The sequence below is a fragment of the Pistacia vera genome, unplaced genomic scaffold, assembly GCF_008641045.1.
Source record: "Pistacia vera cultivar Batoury unplaced genomic scaffold, PisVer_v2 Contig35, whole genome shotgun sequence".
Classification (NCBI taxonomy): domain Eukaryota; kingdom Viridiplantae; phylum Streptophyta; class Magnoliopsida; order Sapindales; family Anacardiaceae; genus Pistacia; species Pistacia vera.
In genome coordinates, this window is record NW_022196168.1 from 914,613 (window position 1) to 934,929 (window position 20,317).

General features: G+C 34.1%; 1 pseudogene; it reads left to right on the forward strand.

Annotated features, from left to right (window-relative positions):
• The first annotated feature begins 4,398 nt into the window (after positions 1–4,398).
• On the forward strand, positions 4,399–18,707 carry LOC116139284 (annotated as a pseudogene).
• Positions 18,708–20,317: the final 1,610 nt, after the last annotated feature.

Sequence of the window (20,317 nt, forward strand, 5' to 3'; positions counted from 1 at the left end):
ATTCAAGATATGGGAGATTATGAGTCACAAACTAGACTTGTTGTTTAACAAGAAGATAAAGTGGATGATGAAAATGTGGTGGTGGTATCAAACCCGTTTGTAGAAACTTCTCAGTCTGAGTCTCTCATTCCTGGTATGTCACAACCACCATTTGTTGAGAATAGTCCTAATTTAGTCTGAACCAATTGAGTCTGAACCAATAAGGAAACAACTACCACCACATAATACTAGAGGGATTCCCAAACCAACATACAAACCTGAGCTATCTAGTAAGGTTAAATACCCCATGAGTCATTATGTGTCTAACCATCATTTGTCATAATCAAATTTCTCATTTGTGAATCAATTATCTGTTGTATCTATTCGTAATAGTGTGCAGGAAGTCTTATCTGATCCAAAATGGAAAGCTACCATGAATGAAGAGATGAAATCGTTATAGAACAATGAGACTTGGGAACTTGTTGATCGTTCACCATGAAAGAAGATTGTTAGATGTCGATGGGTTTACACTGTGAAGTATAAAGCTGATGGTATGATTGAATGATTTAAAGCAAGACTAGTAGCAAAGGGGTACACCCAAACTCATGGGATAAGCTATACAGAGACATTTGCACTTGTAGCCAAAATCAGCACAGTACGTGTCTTGTTATCTTTAGCTGCAAACTTGGATTGGCCATTACAACAGTTCAATGTGAATAATGCTTTCCTACATGGAGAATTGTCTAAACAGATATATATGGATTCTCCACTAGGGTGTATTCTTATAGGGAGGCATAGCCAAAAGGTTTGTAAGTTAAAAAAGTCATTGTATGGGTTAAAACAATCTCCAAGGGCATGTTTGGGAGGTTCACCAAAGCTATGAAGCTTTTTGGCTACCATCAGAGCAATTCAGATCACACATTGTTTCTTAAAAAAATAACAAGGAAAGATCACTGCATTTATTGTGTATATGGATGATATGGCGGTTACAGGAAATGATCTAGAAGAAAGTAATGCTCTACAAAAGTACTTATCAGAAGAATTTGAGATGAAGAACTTAGGTTCTTTGAAATATTTTCTCAAAATTGAAGTATCTCAATCTAACAGAGGTATCTTTCTATCACAAAGAAAGTATGCCTTGGATGTACTATAGGAAACTGGTGTGTCAACATGTCAACTAGCTGATACACCAATAGAAGAAGGTTTGAAATTAGGAGTCAAGACTGATCAAGTACCAGTTGACAAAGGGAGATACCAGAGACTTGTGGGAAGATTGATGTACTTGTCTCACACTAGGCCAGATCTTGCTTATGCATTGAGTATAGTCAGTCAGTTAGTTCATGCATAATCACGGAGAGCAACATATGAACGCAGTTATGCGTATATTGAGATATTTAAAACATGCTCCTGGAAAAGGAATCTTATTTTCTAAAAACAAGGACTACCAAAATGTGAATGCATATACTGATGCTAATTGGGCTAGAGTAGTGGATGACAGATGATCTATTTCTAGTTATTTCACTTTTGTAAAAGGTAATCTAGTCACGTGGAGAAGCAAGAAATAGAATGTTGTGGCATGCTCAAGCGCTGAAGCAGAATTTAGGGGAATGGCCCTTGGGATTTGTGAAACTTAGTGGCTAAGATTTCTACTGCAAGATTTGGGCTATCAATCTAATCAACCAATCCAGTTATATTGTGACAATAAAGCAGCATGTGATATTGCTTATAATCCAGTTCAACATGATTGTACAAAGCATGTTGAAGTAGATAGATTTTTCATCAAAGAAAAACTGGATGAAAAGATTATTGAATTGTCCAAGATTCGATCAGATGATCAATTGGCCGATATTCTTACCAAGGTTGTCTCCAAACGTATTTTCTTACAAGTTTTAGATAAGTGGGGCATGTGTGACAGCTACGCACCAACTTGAGGGGGAGTGGTGAGATTTCCTAAATATTTCCAAAATATTATGTAATCTCTTAATTTTGTCAGTTTTAGGATACTCATAATATTTTTGATATCCTGTAATCTTCTAATTATGTCGGTATATTGTAATTGACATAATTATGAGATTCTGTAGATTGTATCTCCCCTATATAAAGCTTGTAACTATCAGTGTAAATACTAATGAATTGAAATATCCAATTTTTCACAAATCCTATGGACTTACAGTCAAGGTGATCTGTTAAATAAAGTAAATTTCACTAATTCAGAAAACCTGTTTGATTGAGTTTATTAAACAAAAAAAAAAAAAAAAAAAAAAAAAGGTATGAGGTATCAAACATGTTTGAAAGTGAGGTGCTCAATAAACATTTATATATTAATAAAAAAAATTAGGATAAATTAAAAAGATTACGAATAAAATGAAATCATCATCTAGGGAGCTATCTTAGATTCTTTGAGCACATACATCTTTTGATAATTTTGTTATAAGTATATGGTGCTTTTCAATATCATTACTGTTAGAGGACAAAGAACAGAGGAGTAAAGAAGAGAAACTTGAAGCTGTATTATTTCATTATCAGTCACAGTTTACAAGTAAAGGATCGAAGTCCTTTTAACTAAACGATACAACAAACTTCAGTAACTAACCATGATTAAAGACAGCTAATTAACTATAGTCAATGTAACTACTTTAGCTTACTGTAACAAACTAAAATATGAACAAACTAAACTAAGTTAACTGTAACTACAATTTGTTACTGAACCTATTATTCTCCAAACCAACAACAACCCCCCCCCTCCCCACAAAAGTTGGTCAATGATAGAGATCTAGAACTCCTAACTTGCACGGCAAATGATGATGAGTTCTACTGCTAAGTGCTTTCATCAATAAAGCAACTGGTTGTTCACTTGTATAAACATATGCAGTTTTGATTAAACCATCCTTGAGTTTCTCTCAAACCAAATGACAATCAATGTCAATATGTTTAGTGCGCTCATGGAACATTGGATGGAAGCAATATGGTTAGCGGATTGATTGTCACAATATAAAGTAACAAAAGCCAAATTATGAAAAGCAAGATTAGAGAGCAGTTGAACAAGCCAAATTATTTCACAAACAGTTGAGGCCATAGCCCTATATTCTACCTTAGAAGATGACTTGGAGACTATAACTTGCCGTTTTGATTTCCAAGACATAAGAGAATTTCCCAGAAAAACACAATAACAATAACATATTTTTTGGTCATGAGACAGGAGGCCCAATCTGAATCACTATATGCTTGTAATTGCATAGAGTTAGTAGATGGAAAAAATAATCCCAAACCTGGAGCAGATTTCACATATTTGACAATTTTCAATGCAACATTTATGTGTGATTGTTTGGGATTATGCATGAATTGACTGAGAAAATTCATATAATAACTCAGATCTGGCCTAGTCATGCAAAGATACAAAAGCTTCCCTATAAGTTTTTGGAAAACAGCTGGGTCAAGCAAAGGAGGATCATCAGCAATGTGAAATAATTGATCATAAGTCTGAGAAGTAAGCTTGAGATATTGATCCAAAGGAATTACAACAGGTTTCGAAGCAAATAAACCTGTTTCAGAGATCAATTCAAAAGCATATTTCTTTCAGAGATATTAATACCTTTATCAGACTTGGCCACTTCAATGCCCAAAAAATACCTCAATAATCCCAAGTCCTTAATCTTAAAATGTGAGTGAAACAATTGCTTGGTGTGATTAATTAAATCCAGATGACTGCCTGTTAAGACTATATCAGCCACATATACAAGTAACAACACCACTTGAGAGTCATTTCTCTTAATGAAAAAAGAGTAATTTGACTTGGACTGATGAAAACCTCTAGAGAGAAGTGCCGACGTAAGTTTAGAATTCTAGGCTCTAGAAGCCTATTTTAACCCATATACAGACATATGGAGTTTACATACCAAATTTTGTCTAGGTTGTCTGACAAACCCTTGTGGCAGATTCATATAAATCTCTTCATGCAAATCTCCTTGTAAAAATGCATTGTCTACATCCATATGGTAGAGAGGCCAATTATTCATGGAAGCTAGAGTTAAATTCCTAACAGTAACCATTTTGACAACTGGTGAGAAAGTTTCTGCATAGTCTATCCCAACCTGTTTCCCTTTAGCAACTAAACGTGTCTTGTATCTTTCTAAGGAACCATCAACTCTATACTTCAATTTATACACCCATTTACAACCTATAAGAATCTTACCAGGAGGTAAAGTAAACAAGGACCATGTAGCATTATTTTCTAAGGCTTGAATCTCTTTTTTCATGGCTCTAATCCAATATGGATCTTTAGAGGCTTGGTGAAAGTTAACAGGCTCAGCATGAGAAGAAATTTTGGAGAGGCAAGCTAGGTATTTAGGTGGGAGATGATTATAGGATAAAAAATTAGAGATAGGATATTTAACAACAGTGGCTACTGGTTTTTGTGGAATGGTAGGACATATGAAATCAGTTGTCCAGATTGGAGGCTTAGAGGCTCTAGTAGATTTTCTGAGGGGTCCAGAAGGTAGGCTAGAAGGTGATGATGATGTAGTAATAGGTTTTTCAAGTGATGGTGAAGCAATACTTGGTTTTGCAATTTGAATAGTTTGTTTTCTCTATCTTGAGTGTAAGGAGAGGCAGAGAATGTAGGATTAGAAAATGGTTCTAAATCCATAAAGGATTCAGATGAAAAGATGTTTTTAGAGGATTTAGGCTAGGTAAATGGAAATCTATGTTCATAAAAGATAATATCCCTTGTAACCTGAACAATATGTGATTATAAATCATATAGCAAATACTTTTTTTTTGTTAAAGAAGAACCTATAAAAACACAGGGTGTAGATCTCGGAGAAAACTTGTCTTTTGAAGAGCGAATAGTAGAATAAGCCAAAGAGCCAAAAACTCTAAGAGGACCTAATGTAGGTGCTTGGCCAAAGAATTTTTCATATGGAGAAATACCTTAAAGGACTGCAGTTGGAAACCTATTGATTAGGTAAACTGCAGCTTGTACACAATATCCCCAGAAATTGTGTGGGATATCAGATTGAAACTTTAGGGCTCTTGCTACTTCTAAGATATGCCTATGCTTTCTCTGAACAAAACCATTCTGTTGAGGAGAATAGGCAAAGGAGCTTTGATGAATAATGCCCTAACCAGTTAGTAAATCATGACAGTTTTTATTAAAAAACTCTAAACCATTGTTTGTTTTAATGCATTTGGGAGTGATATGAAACTGATTATGAACCATTAACAAGAATTGTTTAATGGTTTGAAATGCATCCAATTTGAATTGCATGGGAAATAACCAAGTAATCTTAGAAAAGTCATCCACAATGGTAAGAAAAAATCTAGCATAGCCATGAGTTGGTATCTTATATGGCCCCAAACATCAATATGCAAAATGTCAAAAATATGATCAATGGTAGAATTACTCAAAGGAAATGGAACTCTAGTTTGTTTGGCTAATGGACAAACTTTACAATAAAGTGGATTTAAAATAGGTAGGTTTTTGACCATGAGTTTCAACACTGAATTAGGTACATGTCCCAACCTTTGAAGCCAAATTTCAAGGATTACTAGATGATGAACAAGATGCAGAAAGAAAACCAGACTTTTTATTCAACTTTGAAACAAAGTTTACAACTGGATTGAAACAATCTTTATTACAAACTGTACTAGTTATCATATCAAGATATGATACATTGGAATTCATTTTGAAAAAAGGTACAAAGTAATAAAGGCCCTAGCTTTTTCTACTAATCCCCTTCAACTTGTCGCTCCAGACATCCTGGATTAAGCAAAAATCAGGATATAAATTGATGGAGCAATTGTTGGAAGTAGTGAATTTTGACACTGAAAGTAGATTATATTTAAAATCAGGGAAATGTAAAACATTTTGTAGATGAATACTATTATCCAATTTGATAGAACCAGTATGCTTAATGGAGGTTTTGGTGCCATTAGGAAGTCCTGCAGATGAATTAATGGATGAATTCATAATAATAGGAGATTCTAAACCAGAAAATTTATTGGTCATATGATCAATAGCACCTGAATCTATGATCCAATCATCAATTTCATCATGGCTTGAGAATAAGGAGGTGATGTTACTTGGAAGATTAGCTGCTGGTGTTGCATTCTCCTTCCCCAATAATTGCAGAATGCTGATAAGACTGTTCCAAGGATGCTTCGGAGTTGAAGTTTATGAGGACAAATTGGTAAGCTGAGACTGTGCCTGATTGGCTGAGACTTTATTCTTTACATTTTTCTTCCCCTTAAAATCAATAGGGTAACCATGCAGTTTGTAACAAGTCTCCCTTTTATGCCCAGGCATGTGACAATGTTCACACTCAAAACATAGCCTTTATCCCTTATATTTGGAACTTTGATTCTGAGTTCTTTGAGAATTTTGTGCATAAAGAGATGTAGTAACCTCTGTATTGGTGCTGATTCCAGATAATATTGACTCTCATCTTGATTCACCACTGAATAGGCTTGTTTTACAAAAGGTAATGGAGACATCAAGAGAATTTGACAACACACCATCGAGTACGAATCATTTAGTCCTATTAGAAATTGCAGTAACTTTTGTTGATTTAGAGGATCAAGATAAGCCCTAGCAGATGCACTATCTGAAGGTGGTAAGCTAACTAAAGAATTTAGCTCATCCCAGAGCTATTTTAGTTTATTGTAATAAATGGCTATTGTAGATGTTCCTTGAGTGAGATTAGCTATCTCCCAGTGAATCCTATAGACTCTTGTTCCATTCACCTTATGATACTATTCTTGTAAATCTTTCCATACCTGATAAGCATTGGTTGAGTAGACGATTCCATTGAAAATATCTTTTGATATTGTGTTGAAAATCCAAGCTAATACCAAGGAATTACTCCTCTCCCATTGAGCATTCAAAGGAGAATCAGATAAAGGCTTTTCACATGTGTTCCATCAACAAACCTTAACTTGTTCTTCGCTCGCAAAGAAACATTCATCGCTCGGCTCCATATACCATAATTTTCTGTACCAATTAGTTGTTCTGTCACTAATACAGAACTAGGCGTATCTGATGGATGAATATAGAGAGGTGAATTGGAATCAATTGCACTCACTACTGGTTCATGGTTTGAACTTCCCATTTTTAAAGATCAGCTCACAAATTGACAATTTCAAGGTAAAAGAAAAAGGAAATTTTGAAGATAGATTTCATATGAACTGATCTTTAAGTGATCAAGAAAGAGAAAACTGGAAGCTATTGCTCTGATACCATGTTAGAGGACAAAGAACAGAGGAGTAAAGAAGAGAAACTTGAAACTGTATTATTTCATTATCAGTCACAGTTTACAAGTAAAGGATTGAAGTCCTTTAACTAAACAATGCAACAAACTTCAGTACCTAACCATGATTAAAGACAAATAATTAACTATAGTCAATGTAACTACTTTAGCTTACTGTAACAAACTAAAACTAAAACAAACAAACTAAGTTGACTATAACTACAATCTGTTACTGTAACTATTATTCTCCAATAATTGCTTGGAAATATTGTAATAACTAGAAATTAAATTGATTTCGACAGTAATGCATAGACTGTGACTGTGATTGACACCTTGCTTAGTTACAGAATTTTAATTCAAATTTCACTTTCTCCTCCAAACTTACCATTGAATTTGAATAGATGTGTAGAGACTTTGAATTCCAAATCCATAGCTCCATATTATAGCATTATTAGTTAATTAATGTGACGCATAAGGTTACAATGGAAGTCCACTTGCTGAAGACTGTAGAGTAGGTAAAGTAATTAACACACAATTAATAATCCAACTTGATATTTTCAATCATCCCATAATTCACTCAACTATCCTTGACAGCGAAAATATCTACAAAATTCAGAAAACAATATACACTTATTCACTTCACATTTATGGGCATAAAAGTTTTTAACATGTAAACTTCTAAAATAATGTCTGACAGTTTTTCTCTTTTAACGGTAGTTTTATAGGTTCACGCAATAAGTTTTTCTAAATAGTTTAAAATTAATTTTATATATAATAAGAAAAAAACAAAAAACCTGTTTACCAAGAAAAGAAGTCAATGGCTACCCAAACGATGCGGCATGACTTCATTAATTTAGTTAATAATCTTGGTGGTTGATTATAGAATCTGATGATGATGATGGGATTTAAGAAGTTAATAATTTGAGAAAAAAATATTTGACATAACAAAGGGTGGTTCCTGGAAGGGAAGCTAGGATTTGATGATTAAGCATTGTCGTTAGACTCATTAAAGTGTTAAATATCCTGTCCGCTACTTCTAGAGTTTCACTGCCACACAACCCAGTTTTAGATTCTTGCTTTTCAATTTTTTGACTTTCAAAAATTAGTTAAAGATTGAAGAAGTTGAAATAAAATTAGAACAGTGAAAAATAAATTTTTTGACTAACTGTGGGAGAAGAACAGATACTCTTTTTATTAGCCAACAAGGATATCAGTCCATATATAGTTAGTTTGATTTGGTCAAGGAAAACGATTATGGTCTATAAATTAGACAAAATCATATTTAGTTTGACTTGGTCAAGGAAAACGATTATGGTGTATGAATTAGACAAAATCATATTTAACTTACTTGTCTGACTCAGACATCTCCCACTCCAATGAATATGGAGTTACGACAAATCACATCTTTTACTTTCAGACATTTTTTTAAAGAGTTTTGCTGAAAACGCGGTCGGATACTTTCAGACATTTTTTTGAAGTTTATTGTTGCTTCTTTCTTGCAAATTAATTTCCTGTGATTTGACAAAAGAGGTGTTAACAGTTAACTAATAAAATTATCAATAATTTTATAAGTCAATATGTTACAAAATGAGGGTTTTCACCTCTTCTTTCTTTTGTTTTGTGGATATTATTATACAAGAGTTAAATGATATTAATTCAAGATATGATACAATAAAAAAAATCATTTGGAGATTTTCGAAATAACAGAAATCTCTCTATTATTAAGTTTTAGGTGTTAAAATAAATAGTAAGAAGAGAATTTGATAATATTTACTAACATATAATAGTTAAATTTTAACGGTTTATTAACAAATTCATTGACGATGGAGAGATTTTTATTATTTCGAAAATCTTATAGGGTTTTTTGTTATTATATCATACCTTAGAGAATTAATGTCATTAACTCTATTATACAATATAAAGCATCAAACTCGTCCTAAAGTGAGGGACACAATAAACTAATTAATTGGCAAATTTGGGGGAAATTGTAAATGGTTATTATGGATCAAAAGAAGTCATCTTATAGGGAGGTTCCTTTGAGATTTTCCATTGACCATCCTTTTACCACATATAATTTTTCTTCAATTTTTCAAGTCTTTGAAGGTATCTTTTCTTTCTTAATAATTATAACATCCAGCTAGCCGATTGAAACTCTTCTAGTTTAATGGCTTAATTCTTTTTTTTTTTTTAATTGTTTAGATAATTTTGTTATGATTAAATTACAAAATATAATGCTACTTTTCAGTATCATTACCTGGAAGTATCATATTAACTAAAAAAAATTAAATTCATTCTGACATTGCAACAATAATTCTGACAATAACAACATACACTGTGACCGTGATTAAGACCTTGGTTACAGAATTCTAATTCAAATTTCGCCTTCTCGTCTAAACTGCTGAATTTAAATTATATTGATGCTTTGAGACTTTGAATTCCCAATCCTTAGCTCCACATTTTAAGTTAATTAATCTGACTTATAATGTTAGATTACAAGTCCACTTGCCCACTACTTATTTAACTCAAAATTTATAGTCCAACTTGTTATTTTCAGTCATCCCTTTCACTCAACTTTCCTTGAAGACGAAAACACATAAAAAAATTCAGAAAACATATAAAAATTTCCGAAAAACAATATGTCTATATGAATATTTTCAGTCTAACGATGATGAATCTAGCGGTGATTAACCATGATTCTGGTTTAATTAATATATAAAAGAAATTTTTTATGTACAAAAATTTTAAAATTTTAGTGTACACACCTCTAAAACTGTCCATAATTTCACCCAAAAAAAAAAAAAAAAAAGGAATTTTCATTAGCTTAAAATTATCAATAACTTTATAAGTTCATGAGTTAAAAATTTCAAGATAGTCACAATTAAAGATTGACTATTTATAAAAATAAAAAATAAAAAAATAAAGGAAGAAGAGGTCAACGGGTACCCAAATGAAATGTGGCAAAACTTCATTAATCTATATAATTATATATGTTGGTGGTTGATTATAGAATATGATGATGGGGATTTTAGAAGTAGGTAACTTGAAAACAACATTTGATATAACAAAGGATGTTTCCTGGAAAGGAAGCTTGGGTTTGGACGATGATTAAGCATTGTGGTTAATAAACTGTTATTAATATTGTGCCAAAAATATACACTGATATCAGCACCACCAATTAGAGTTTAACAAAGACTCAAAGACAAAGTGGTATTAGCTGTCAAAACTCAAACCGCCTCAAAGAAATATTTTATATCAATCCTATCACATTTTAAGATAAGGATTGGAGTGGTCTCCACGTGTCAAGGCAACTTGTAAAAACACTCATTTTATTGACTTCACATGTATAAATGGGTATCTCTCCTCACAAAAGAGTGGGCTAGGCATATGAGAGTTGGGCACAAACGAGAGCTTCAACCATTATTTTTTCTCTATAAATAAAACATTTCTCCATTTTTGTATACCTTACAGACAATATCAGAAAAATAATTAAAGAATAATAAAATAATAGTGGATGTAGGATTCACTTTAAGCATCTGTTTCACTATAAAAATCTCTCTTGTCAATTTATTATTTATGTTTCTACAGACATATATAATCTCTGCACCATAACAACTCTCATAATCATTCACTTGTAATTTCTAAGACTTTCTTAGCATTTTACACGTGCGAGTCGTTGGTGTTAAAATCACGCATTAACAATTAAAGAAGTTGAAATTAAATTGGATTCTTGCTTTTCAATTACTTGATCCATCAACTGATCTGACTTTGAAAAACTATTATTAAAGGAGATGAGAAGTAAAATTTTGAACTGGGGAAGAGGAGATGCTCTTTTAATTGTAGTGTAACTTAGGTAAGGATATTCTTTGAAAAGATAATTTGATTTGGTCAAGGTAAACGATCCGGTCCCATCTCTCTCCAAACCTAACGTGGTAGTTTCCCATCATAGGGCTTTCTATCTATAGATTAAGCCATTACCAAAGAGCTAATTCGTTCAGAACTCAGTTGACTGCTTCTATAGATAAGGCGGAGCGCTCTTGGCTCAGCATTATAGCACATAGGGCTTCGGCGCTACTACAGCGCTTCGAGTTAGCGAAGCGCCTCGCTATGAGAATCTAGCTTCGCTAACGGTCGGCTAAGTCTTGAACCTTCGCGCTTACCGTTCGCTTTCTCAGTAGCAAAAGCGCTTCTCTTTGCCCAAGGACAAGAAAGAGATTTTTGGTTTGATTGCTCCCGCTTCCTTGTTAAACTCAGACATGTCCCACTCCAATGAATAAGGAGTTAATGACAAAGAATAATGCTATACATACATCATTTTTATACAATATTTCTCATACAACATTATGTGGTCAAATATGATTGAGTAAAAGTTTAATTTTAACTTTAAATTAGTCAATCATATCTTGCCACATAATGTTGTATGAGAAATGTTGTATGAAAATGATGTATGTGTAGTATTACTCAATGACAAAACAGAGATTTGAGTTTCAGACAATTTTTAAAGAGTTTTGCTATAATTCTTTATGAGTAATGCTACAGTTACCGATGGGTGTGCACCGAATTTGTGTACCGAATGACATGACTAAATCCTGACCGTTGATTCATCATAAGTTAATATTAATCAACGGTCAGGATTTTGTCACGTCATTCGGTGCACAAATTCGGTATATACTTTTCGGTAACTCTATCATTTTCCATTCTTTATCATCTCATGCCACCTTTACATTACACACCTGCATTATTCATTGAAATTACTTTAACTTGTGATTGCAACAGATACGATTACTATATATATGTCTACAACTACATATTATTTTTATCTAAATTTGAGATTCAATTTTGTATACATATATAGTATTACTGTAACGTTCATTCGCTCACTTAATCCACATAGTCAAATTAGAAAATTCTTGCTATATTTAGACTTACGCCTTCCCATATAGTACTCTTCCTTCTTCTAGGCTTCATATATATTCATACTTTCCAAATTAAATAGTATCTCAATTCTCACTATATATATGCAAACAAGTTAAGCTATCAATTGTCTAATCTAAACTCTTAGTATCAAAGCCTCAAAGATGAGACAGAGACCAACCAATCTTGTTTCTTTCTCTTTTATTCTTTCTCTATTATTTACTTTCATCTTCTTCACACACACGGCCACGTCACAAAACACAACAATCCCAGTTAATGTGGGTGTGATTCTTAACGAAAATGGAGAATTGGGGAAGATGAGCTTAAGCTGCATCAACATGGCGCTTTCAGACTTTTATGCAACCAATTCTCACTATGTTTGGCTTAGTATTTTTATCCATATTCTGGATCCTGTTCTCCAAATAATGTTTGGCACATTATGCCAGAAATATTATCTTATTTTTTAATTACTTTTAGACCCCATAAGATTATTAATTTCACTAAATACCCCCTGAAAAAAAGTTTAAAAATTAACAAAAACACCCCCATCAACCCAACTTGTCAGATTCTGGCAACCACTGTCAGTGATAGCCTTAATTTGTACAACGGCCTAACTTCCGACCAGAAATAGCTGGAAGTTCACCAATGTGGCCTTTTCCGGCCAGATCCACCACGGATCTGGCCAGAAAAGGCCAGATCTGGCCTTCAGCGACGACCAAAGAAATGGCCGTCTTTTGGCCTTTTCCGACCATCGACGTCCATAACAGACCGTAGATCTGGCCGGAAAAGGCCATAACGACGTGTTATAGCACAGATCCGATCGGTCTGTGCCGTAAAAAAATTTTTCGGCCAAATTCCAGCGGTGGTGGCTGGAATCTGGCACTACAGGTGGTGGGGGTGTTTTTGTCATTTTATCTGTTCGGGTCTTTAATTAAATTCGTAAACCTAAGGGTTTTTTTATAAATTTTTAAAATTTACCTCGTAATACTCCCCTATCCAATAACTCAATACTATCCCTAAAATCCTATCCAAAATACTAAACCAAACGCACCCTTAAATTGTACTGTATGTCTTCAGTTCCAGACTGGTGAAGGAATCACTTGAGTGTAGAAGTGATTAAATTGAGCTCATTAAATGCATGTGTTTTGTTTGAACTTATTACTTCGTCTCAAAATTCTAAAGAGTTTAGCCTCTGTCGAGGAAGAAATTAAGCTTAGTTTTTACAAAAAGTCTGAACTTTGGATGGAAACGATTTGACATCAAATATATTAATTATAAAATAATAAGGTTAATTAAATAAAGGGAGAACGACTTACATGTACCTAAGGTTTGTCGTAACGACAAGTTGGTACCCAAAAGGTTTTGAAACGACAAATAGATACCTTCAGTCATGTTCTGTTAGTGGTTTCTGTTTATTACTGTTTATTAATAGTGAAAAGACTAAAATGCCCTTAAAAGTTTGAATTTTAGTTTTTTATAAATTTAAAAATTTCTAAAAAACCCCCTAAGTTTACAAATTTAACTAAATACCCCAATGTATAAAAATTTTATAAAATAACAAAAACACCCCCGCCACCTGCAGAGCCAGATTCCGGCCACCAGCGCCGGAATCTGGCCGAAAAGTTGCGTTACGACACAGACCTGTCGGATCTGTGTCGTAACGCGTCGATCTGGCCGAAAAAGGCCAGATCTGGCTGTTGCTTCGACGGCCAGATCGGGTACTAGTAGATCTGGCCCTTTCCGGCCAGATCAGCCACGGATCTGGCCGAAAAAGGCCAGATCTGGCTGTTGCTTCGACGGCCAGATCTTGCCTTTTCCGGCCAGATCCGTGGCGGATCTGACCGTAAAAAGGCCAGTTCGGCACGTTACGACACAGACCCGACGGGTCTGTGTTGTAATGTAGTTTTCCGGCCAGATTCCGACGATGGTGGCCGGAATCTAGCACTGGGGGTGTTTTTGTTATTTAACAAACTTTTTATATATGGGGGTGTTTAATTAAATTAGCAAACTTAGGGGGTTTTTTAGAAATTTTTAAATTTATAAAAAACTAAAATTGAAACTTTGAAGGGCATTTTAGTCTTTTCACTATTAATAAACAGAAATCAGTAACAGAACATGACGGAAGGTACCTATTTGTCGTTTCAAAACCTTTTGGGTACCAACTTGTCGTTACGGTAAATCTTGGGTATGCACAAGTCGTTCGGCCTTAAATAAATAGTTGATTTGTGTGCGTAACATTAATTACTTTCCCTGCGCTGGCACACTACTTTCTCCCTATTCTATTCCACTATCATATTCTAAAAAATAAAAAATATATTTATTTTAATATTCTTCAAAATCTAATTTTATTCCATTCAAATCAAAACATTAGCAATTATCTTTTCTCAATAAAAATTTTAAAATTAACAAAAACACCCCCACCCACCCAAACCACTATCACCCGCCAGTAGCCATCATCGTCGTCGTAACGACATATAACCAGTTAGATCTGACTAATTATGCGTCGATCTGTCTATTTCCAACCAGATTACGACCAAATATTTGGCCATCAAGGCCAGATTTGTCGCTATAGATCTGGCTATTTTCGGCTAAATCCACGGTGGATCTAGCCGAAAAAGGCCAGATCAGCACACGACTAGCTATATCCAATTGGTTGTGCTCCATCCCGGTGGCTTCCGGCCACCGTCTGACGGTTATAGCTGACTGTCAACAATAGTTGGGTGGGTAGGGGTATTTTTGTTAATTTATAAAGTTTTATTGTGAATGGTATTTAGTTAAATTAACAAACTTAGGGAGTTAAAAATAATCTAAATATTTTCAAGAAAAGTACCAAAAATATTCTCAGAATCTTATCATATTTAAAAAAAAAAATGATATCCAGGGTAGAATGCTATTCTAAAAAACTAAACAAACGGAGCCCATCAGCAAGATATTTTATTAAGTATAAATAAATTTGAAATTTGTCACCAATCTTCTCTATCAAAAATAGTTTTTAATTAATTTTAATACTTTAAAAAAATCTGATAAATTTTAACGCTGCAAAGAATCATTATTATTCTTAAGTCTATATAATTTGGTTATTATTATTATTTTATTAAGACTGAATATTAAAAAACTTTTAAAAGAGTAATACTGTATTTTCTCATAAACCAAAAGAAATTTCTACAACGAGGGCTTAATTTAGTTTTAATATAAAATCTAGTTTCTTTTAATATTATTGGCATTGTTTATTAGGTCGTGGAGAAATGTCTAGGGGAAATATAAATCTAGAATATGAGATTCTTCCAGCCGAGAGTGAAGATGAAAGCTTTATTGATTTGTTTATTTTATTATATTATCTTTGTTGTATGACATATTTTGACTAAGGCTTGATCTTTGAAACAAAGATTAAACTTCAATACTTTGTAGTGAAAATTTTCTCCATTATTCAAGACTATCTTCTAGTTTCTCAAAACTGTTTCATCTTTAATAAAATGGGGTGTAAAAAATGTTTATGGGTAAAGATAAGTTAACCTTTAAATTTAGAAATTTAATTGAAGGAGAGAATCTTTTGCTTATTTTACAGCTTTAGAATTGATAAAGAATGTGCAAGTGCAAGCCATAATAGGACCAGAGAATTCTATGCAAACCAACATTGTTGTTGATCTTGGAAACAAATCTCAAGTGCCCATTCTCTCATTTTCTGCAACAAGCCCTTCTCTTACTTCCATCAGAAGTCCATATTTCTTCCAAGCTACGCAAAATGACTCGTCTCAGGTTGGTGCCATAACTTCAATTATTCAAGCCTTTGGTTGGAGAGAAGTTGTGCCCATTTACGTGGACAATGAGTTTGGTGAAGCAGTTATACCTTATTTAACTGATGCATTGCAAGCTATTAACACACGCATCCCTTATAGAAGTGTCATTTCTCCTGTCGCTTCTGATGACCAAATTGTTAAAGAGCTTTACAAGTTAATGACTATGCAAACAAGAGTGTTCATTGTGCACATGTTGCCTTCTCTTGGCTCTAGGCTTTTTACTAAAGCAAAACAAGTTGGAATGATGAATCAATGGTATTTTTGGATTTTTACTGATGGATTAACTAATTTTTTTACTTCATTGGAGCCTTCTGTGATTGAATCAATGCAAGGAGTGTTTGGTGTAAGGCCTTATGTTTCTAAAACTAAAGTGCTTGATGGTTTTCGACTTCGATGGAAGAGAAAATTCCAACAAGAAAACCCAAGCCTTGTTGATGCTGAACTGAACATTTTTGGATTTTTGGCTTATGATGCTACAATGGCACTAGCTATGGCATTTGATAACATTGGTAATACAAACTTTGGCTTTGATATGACACATGTTTCCACCAATGCAACAGACCTTGAAGCTTTTGGTGTCTCCAGGAATGGTCCTAAACTTCTTGAATCATTATCAGTAACTAAATTCAGAGGCCTCACTGGAGATTACACGTTTGTTGATAGGCAGTTGCAGTCGTTAGCTTTTCAAATACTCAATGTGAATGGTGATGGAGAAAGAGGGATCGGATTTTGGACTCCAGAGAAAGGGCTAGCGAAGAAATTGAATTTAACAAGTGCAGATTCAACTTCAAAATCCAATCTTGGACCTATTATATGGCCAGGGGACTCTACATCTGTTCCAAAGGGTTAGGAAATTCCAACCAATGAGAAGATATTGCGCATTGGAGTGCCAGTGAAGAATGGTTTTAGTGAGTTTGTAAAAGTCATAACAAATCCTACTAGTAACAAAACAATAGCCACCGGTTACTGTATTGATGTCTTTAAAGCTGTAATGCAAGCATTACCGTATGCCATCAATTATGAGTTCATTCCCTTTGCACTATCTGATGGCACTAACGCTGGTTCATATAACAATATGGTCTACCAAGTCAAGCTTGGGGTAAAAGTTCTTATCCTGCCTAGTATTATAGTTTTTACTTGCAGTAGACTTTATATAGTAACACAAAGAATTATGTCCTCAGAATTTTTGCAAGCATTAGGAGTTCATAGACTTGATATGATGTCTTACTTGATCCTTTTTTTTTTTTTTTTTTTTTTTTTTTTAAAACTATGAACAGAAATTTGACGTTGTGGTGGGAGATACTACTATTGTGGCCAACAGATCACAATTTGTGGACTTCACCTTACCATATACCGAATCTGGAGTATCAATGATCGTGCCAATCAAAGACAACAACAAGAAAAATACATGGGTGTTCCTGAAGCCTCTGACATGGGACATTTGGATGACAAGTGCCTTTTTTTTCCTTTTCATTAGACTTTTCATCTGGGTTCTTAAGCATAGAATCAATGAAGATTTTCGCGGTCCACCTGAGCATCAAGTTGGAACAAGTTTCTGGTTCTCCTTTTCGACCATGGTTTTTTCACACCGTAATTTCCTTAACCATTTATAACTTCTACTTCAAGTTATCCCTTTTTAGCAACAATACAAGGCTTTACATTGATGTTATTCTTTAATTATCTTGAATTGTGTTTGCAGGTGAGAGAGTGATAAGAAATTTGGGTCGGTTTGTGGTGATTGTATGGTGTTTTGTAGTCCTCATACTCACCCAAAGCTACACAGCTAGCCTGACATCACTCCTTACGGTCCAAAGGCTCCAGCCTACTATTAGTGATGTAACAGAATTGATGAAGAGAGGGGAAAATGTTGGGTTCCAGCAGGGTTCTTTTGTTGCAGGAATCTTGGAAGAATTAGGCTTTAACGAAAAAAAAACTATTGGTTTATGATACAGTGGAAGAATGGGACGCCCTTTTTGAAAAGGGAACTACAAATGGCGGTATAGCAGCTGCTTTTGATGAAGTCACATACCTTAAGCTGTTTATGGGAAAACATTGCTCCAAGTATACCATGGTTGAACCAACATTTAAGACAGCTGGTTTTGGCTTTGTAAGTTCTCTAAACTCTCTTAGTTTCTTGAATTTCTCACCTCCTTTGTTGTGCTTAGTTTCTAATGGAGCATTATGTCCATTTGATGTGTTGCAGGCCTTCCCACTTGGTTCACCTCTAGTACCTGATGTTTCAAGGGCGATCTGAAATGTGACCGAGGGACAAAAAATGAACAAAATTGAAGATGCATGGTTTAAGAAAAACAACTACCCTGACCCGAGCACCTTAGTTTCTTCACACAACCTTGGCCTTAATAGTTTTTGGGGGTTGTTTCTCATTGCTGGCATCGCTTCAATCCTGGCTCTCATCATTTTCATGGCCATTTTTGTTTATGAGCATAAGGAAATCTTGAAAGAATCGAATCCCAGATCATCGTTATGGACAAGGATTCATACTTTGTTAAGAATCTTTGTTTCCAGGGACCTCAGTGCCCATACTTTCAAAGAAAAAACTGGCATCCAAGTCCATAGTTTGGGGGCAGCTACACCTTCTCCTCACAATCACTACCCAGCAAGCCCGTCAAGCTATTCACAACACACATGTTTCTGTGGAGAACAAGGAACACCTTCAACTAAGTATGGTGATCCAAATCCTAATCCAAGTGGTCAAGCACCTCAAGATATTGTTCCTGTGGTTGAGCCTGCTAGCATAGTTACTTATGTAAATTGATATTGAAGTAGTCCATGATAATAAATAATGTTGATATTCTCCATGACTCATATTAAAATAACATAGTTACTTATGTAAATTGATTTTGAAGTAGCTATAGCTTAAAAGGCAAGCCAAAGCTTAATGAAATTCTTGTGTGTTACATTCACTTAGCTTTTCTCCTATTTTTCTTTAAGTTGTAAGCTATATTGTTCTATAACTAGTGTTAGTTATTTAGTTGAATAAGCATGCTTAATCTTTACAATGGAAGATCTTTCAAAGGCGCTGCCCAGGTGAGTGAGGTAATCACTGACATGTTTCATATATATGTTCTTTGTTTGAAAGTCAAATTTTTTTGCTAGTACCATTACAATTATATGTTTCCTAAGAACTTGAAGTGGGGTTATCAATTTCTCTCACTGCTTTGTGTTGGATGCCAAACTCTGCAATTCAACTTTAAAACTTTACATGATTTTTTATGGGTTTTTTATATTTCTGAAACTCGAAACATTAAAAGTGTTTGTTTATTAGAGAAATTCTTTCAACACGAAGGAACGCTAATGTAAGTGAAACTATACGATTGATTTGGCCTTTTTTTTTCTTTTTCTTTTTCTATTTTATATGATGAGCCTTAATTTGCCTATTACCCTTTTACTACACTTGTGGTATATATAAATTAAGGTGCAAGAATTATTTTTTAGAGGAACAAACTTTAACGAAGCTTGAATCAATTACTTTCTTGTTTGATATCACCTTTCTTTTTTAACTATAATATATATGTTGGACTTAAGGGCCTGAAAGAAACGAAATTGAATGTTTACTAGCATGTAATATATGCCATCAAATGGTTTTGGAAATTTTTAATTTCTTTAATCCAGAACCTTAGGTAGTGTTAGAATATGAAACTTGTTGACTACTGACTGTTAATTAACTCAGTTGACCTCTAACGATTACTGTTAAAGTTCATTTAGTCCCGTTAGTCTGTTATTTTGTTGTGTGTATAAAAGACTGCAACTCTACTATATTTCTTAATGAGAAAAATATACACATTTTCTTGTTCCAGATTCTTCCCTGTAATTTTCTTGCATTTTCTTTCATTTTCTCTCGATTATTATCACTCTCAAACTTGGTATCAGAGCCATAGACAAACGTCACTTATAGCTGATTCCTCAATCTCTTCTCCTCTTAACAAATTTGACAAGAATTCTAACTTCAAAACCTCATCAGACACAAGCATTCTTACTAATTTTTCTTCAATGCTTCGTCTACACTTCTAACTATTTTGACAAAATTGACACGAGACAACCATCGTTTTTGGAAGTCTCAAATCTTGTTTGCTGTAGGAGCTCATGATCTTGAAGAGCACCTAACTAGACTGATTCCATGTCCTACCCCCTTTATCAAAGTACAATCGGATAGTTCAAACTCAGAGGTAATCAAGAAACCTAATCTTGAGTATGTTATCGATAAACTCTTAGTCAGTTGACTACTTTCGTCCATTTCCGAATCAATGTTTGCAGTTATCTCTAAGTGTCAGTTTGCCACAAACATTTGGCTTACTTTAGAGAAGGAATTTCTCACTGAATCTAGAGCTAAGACATTGCATGTTAAAAGTTTGTTGCAAAATACTA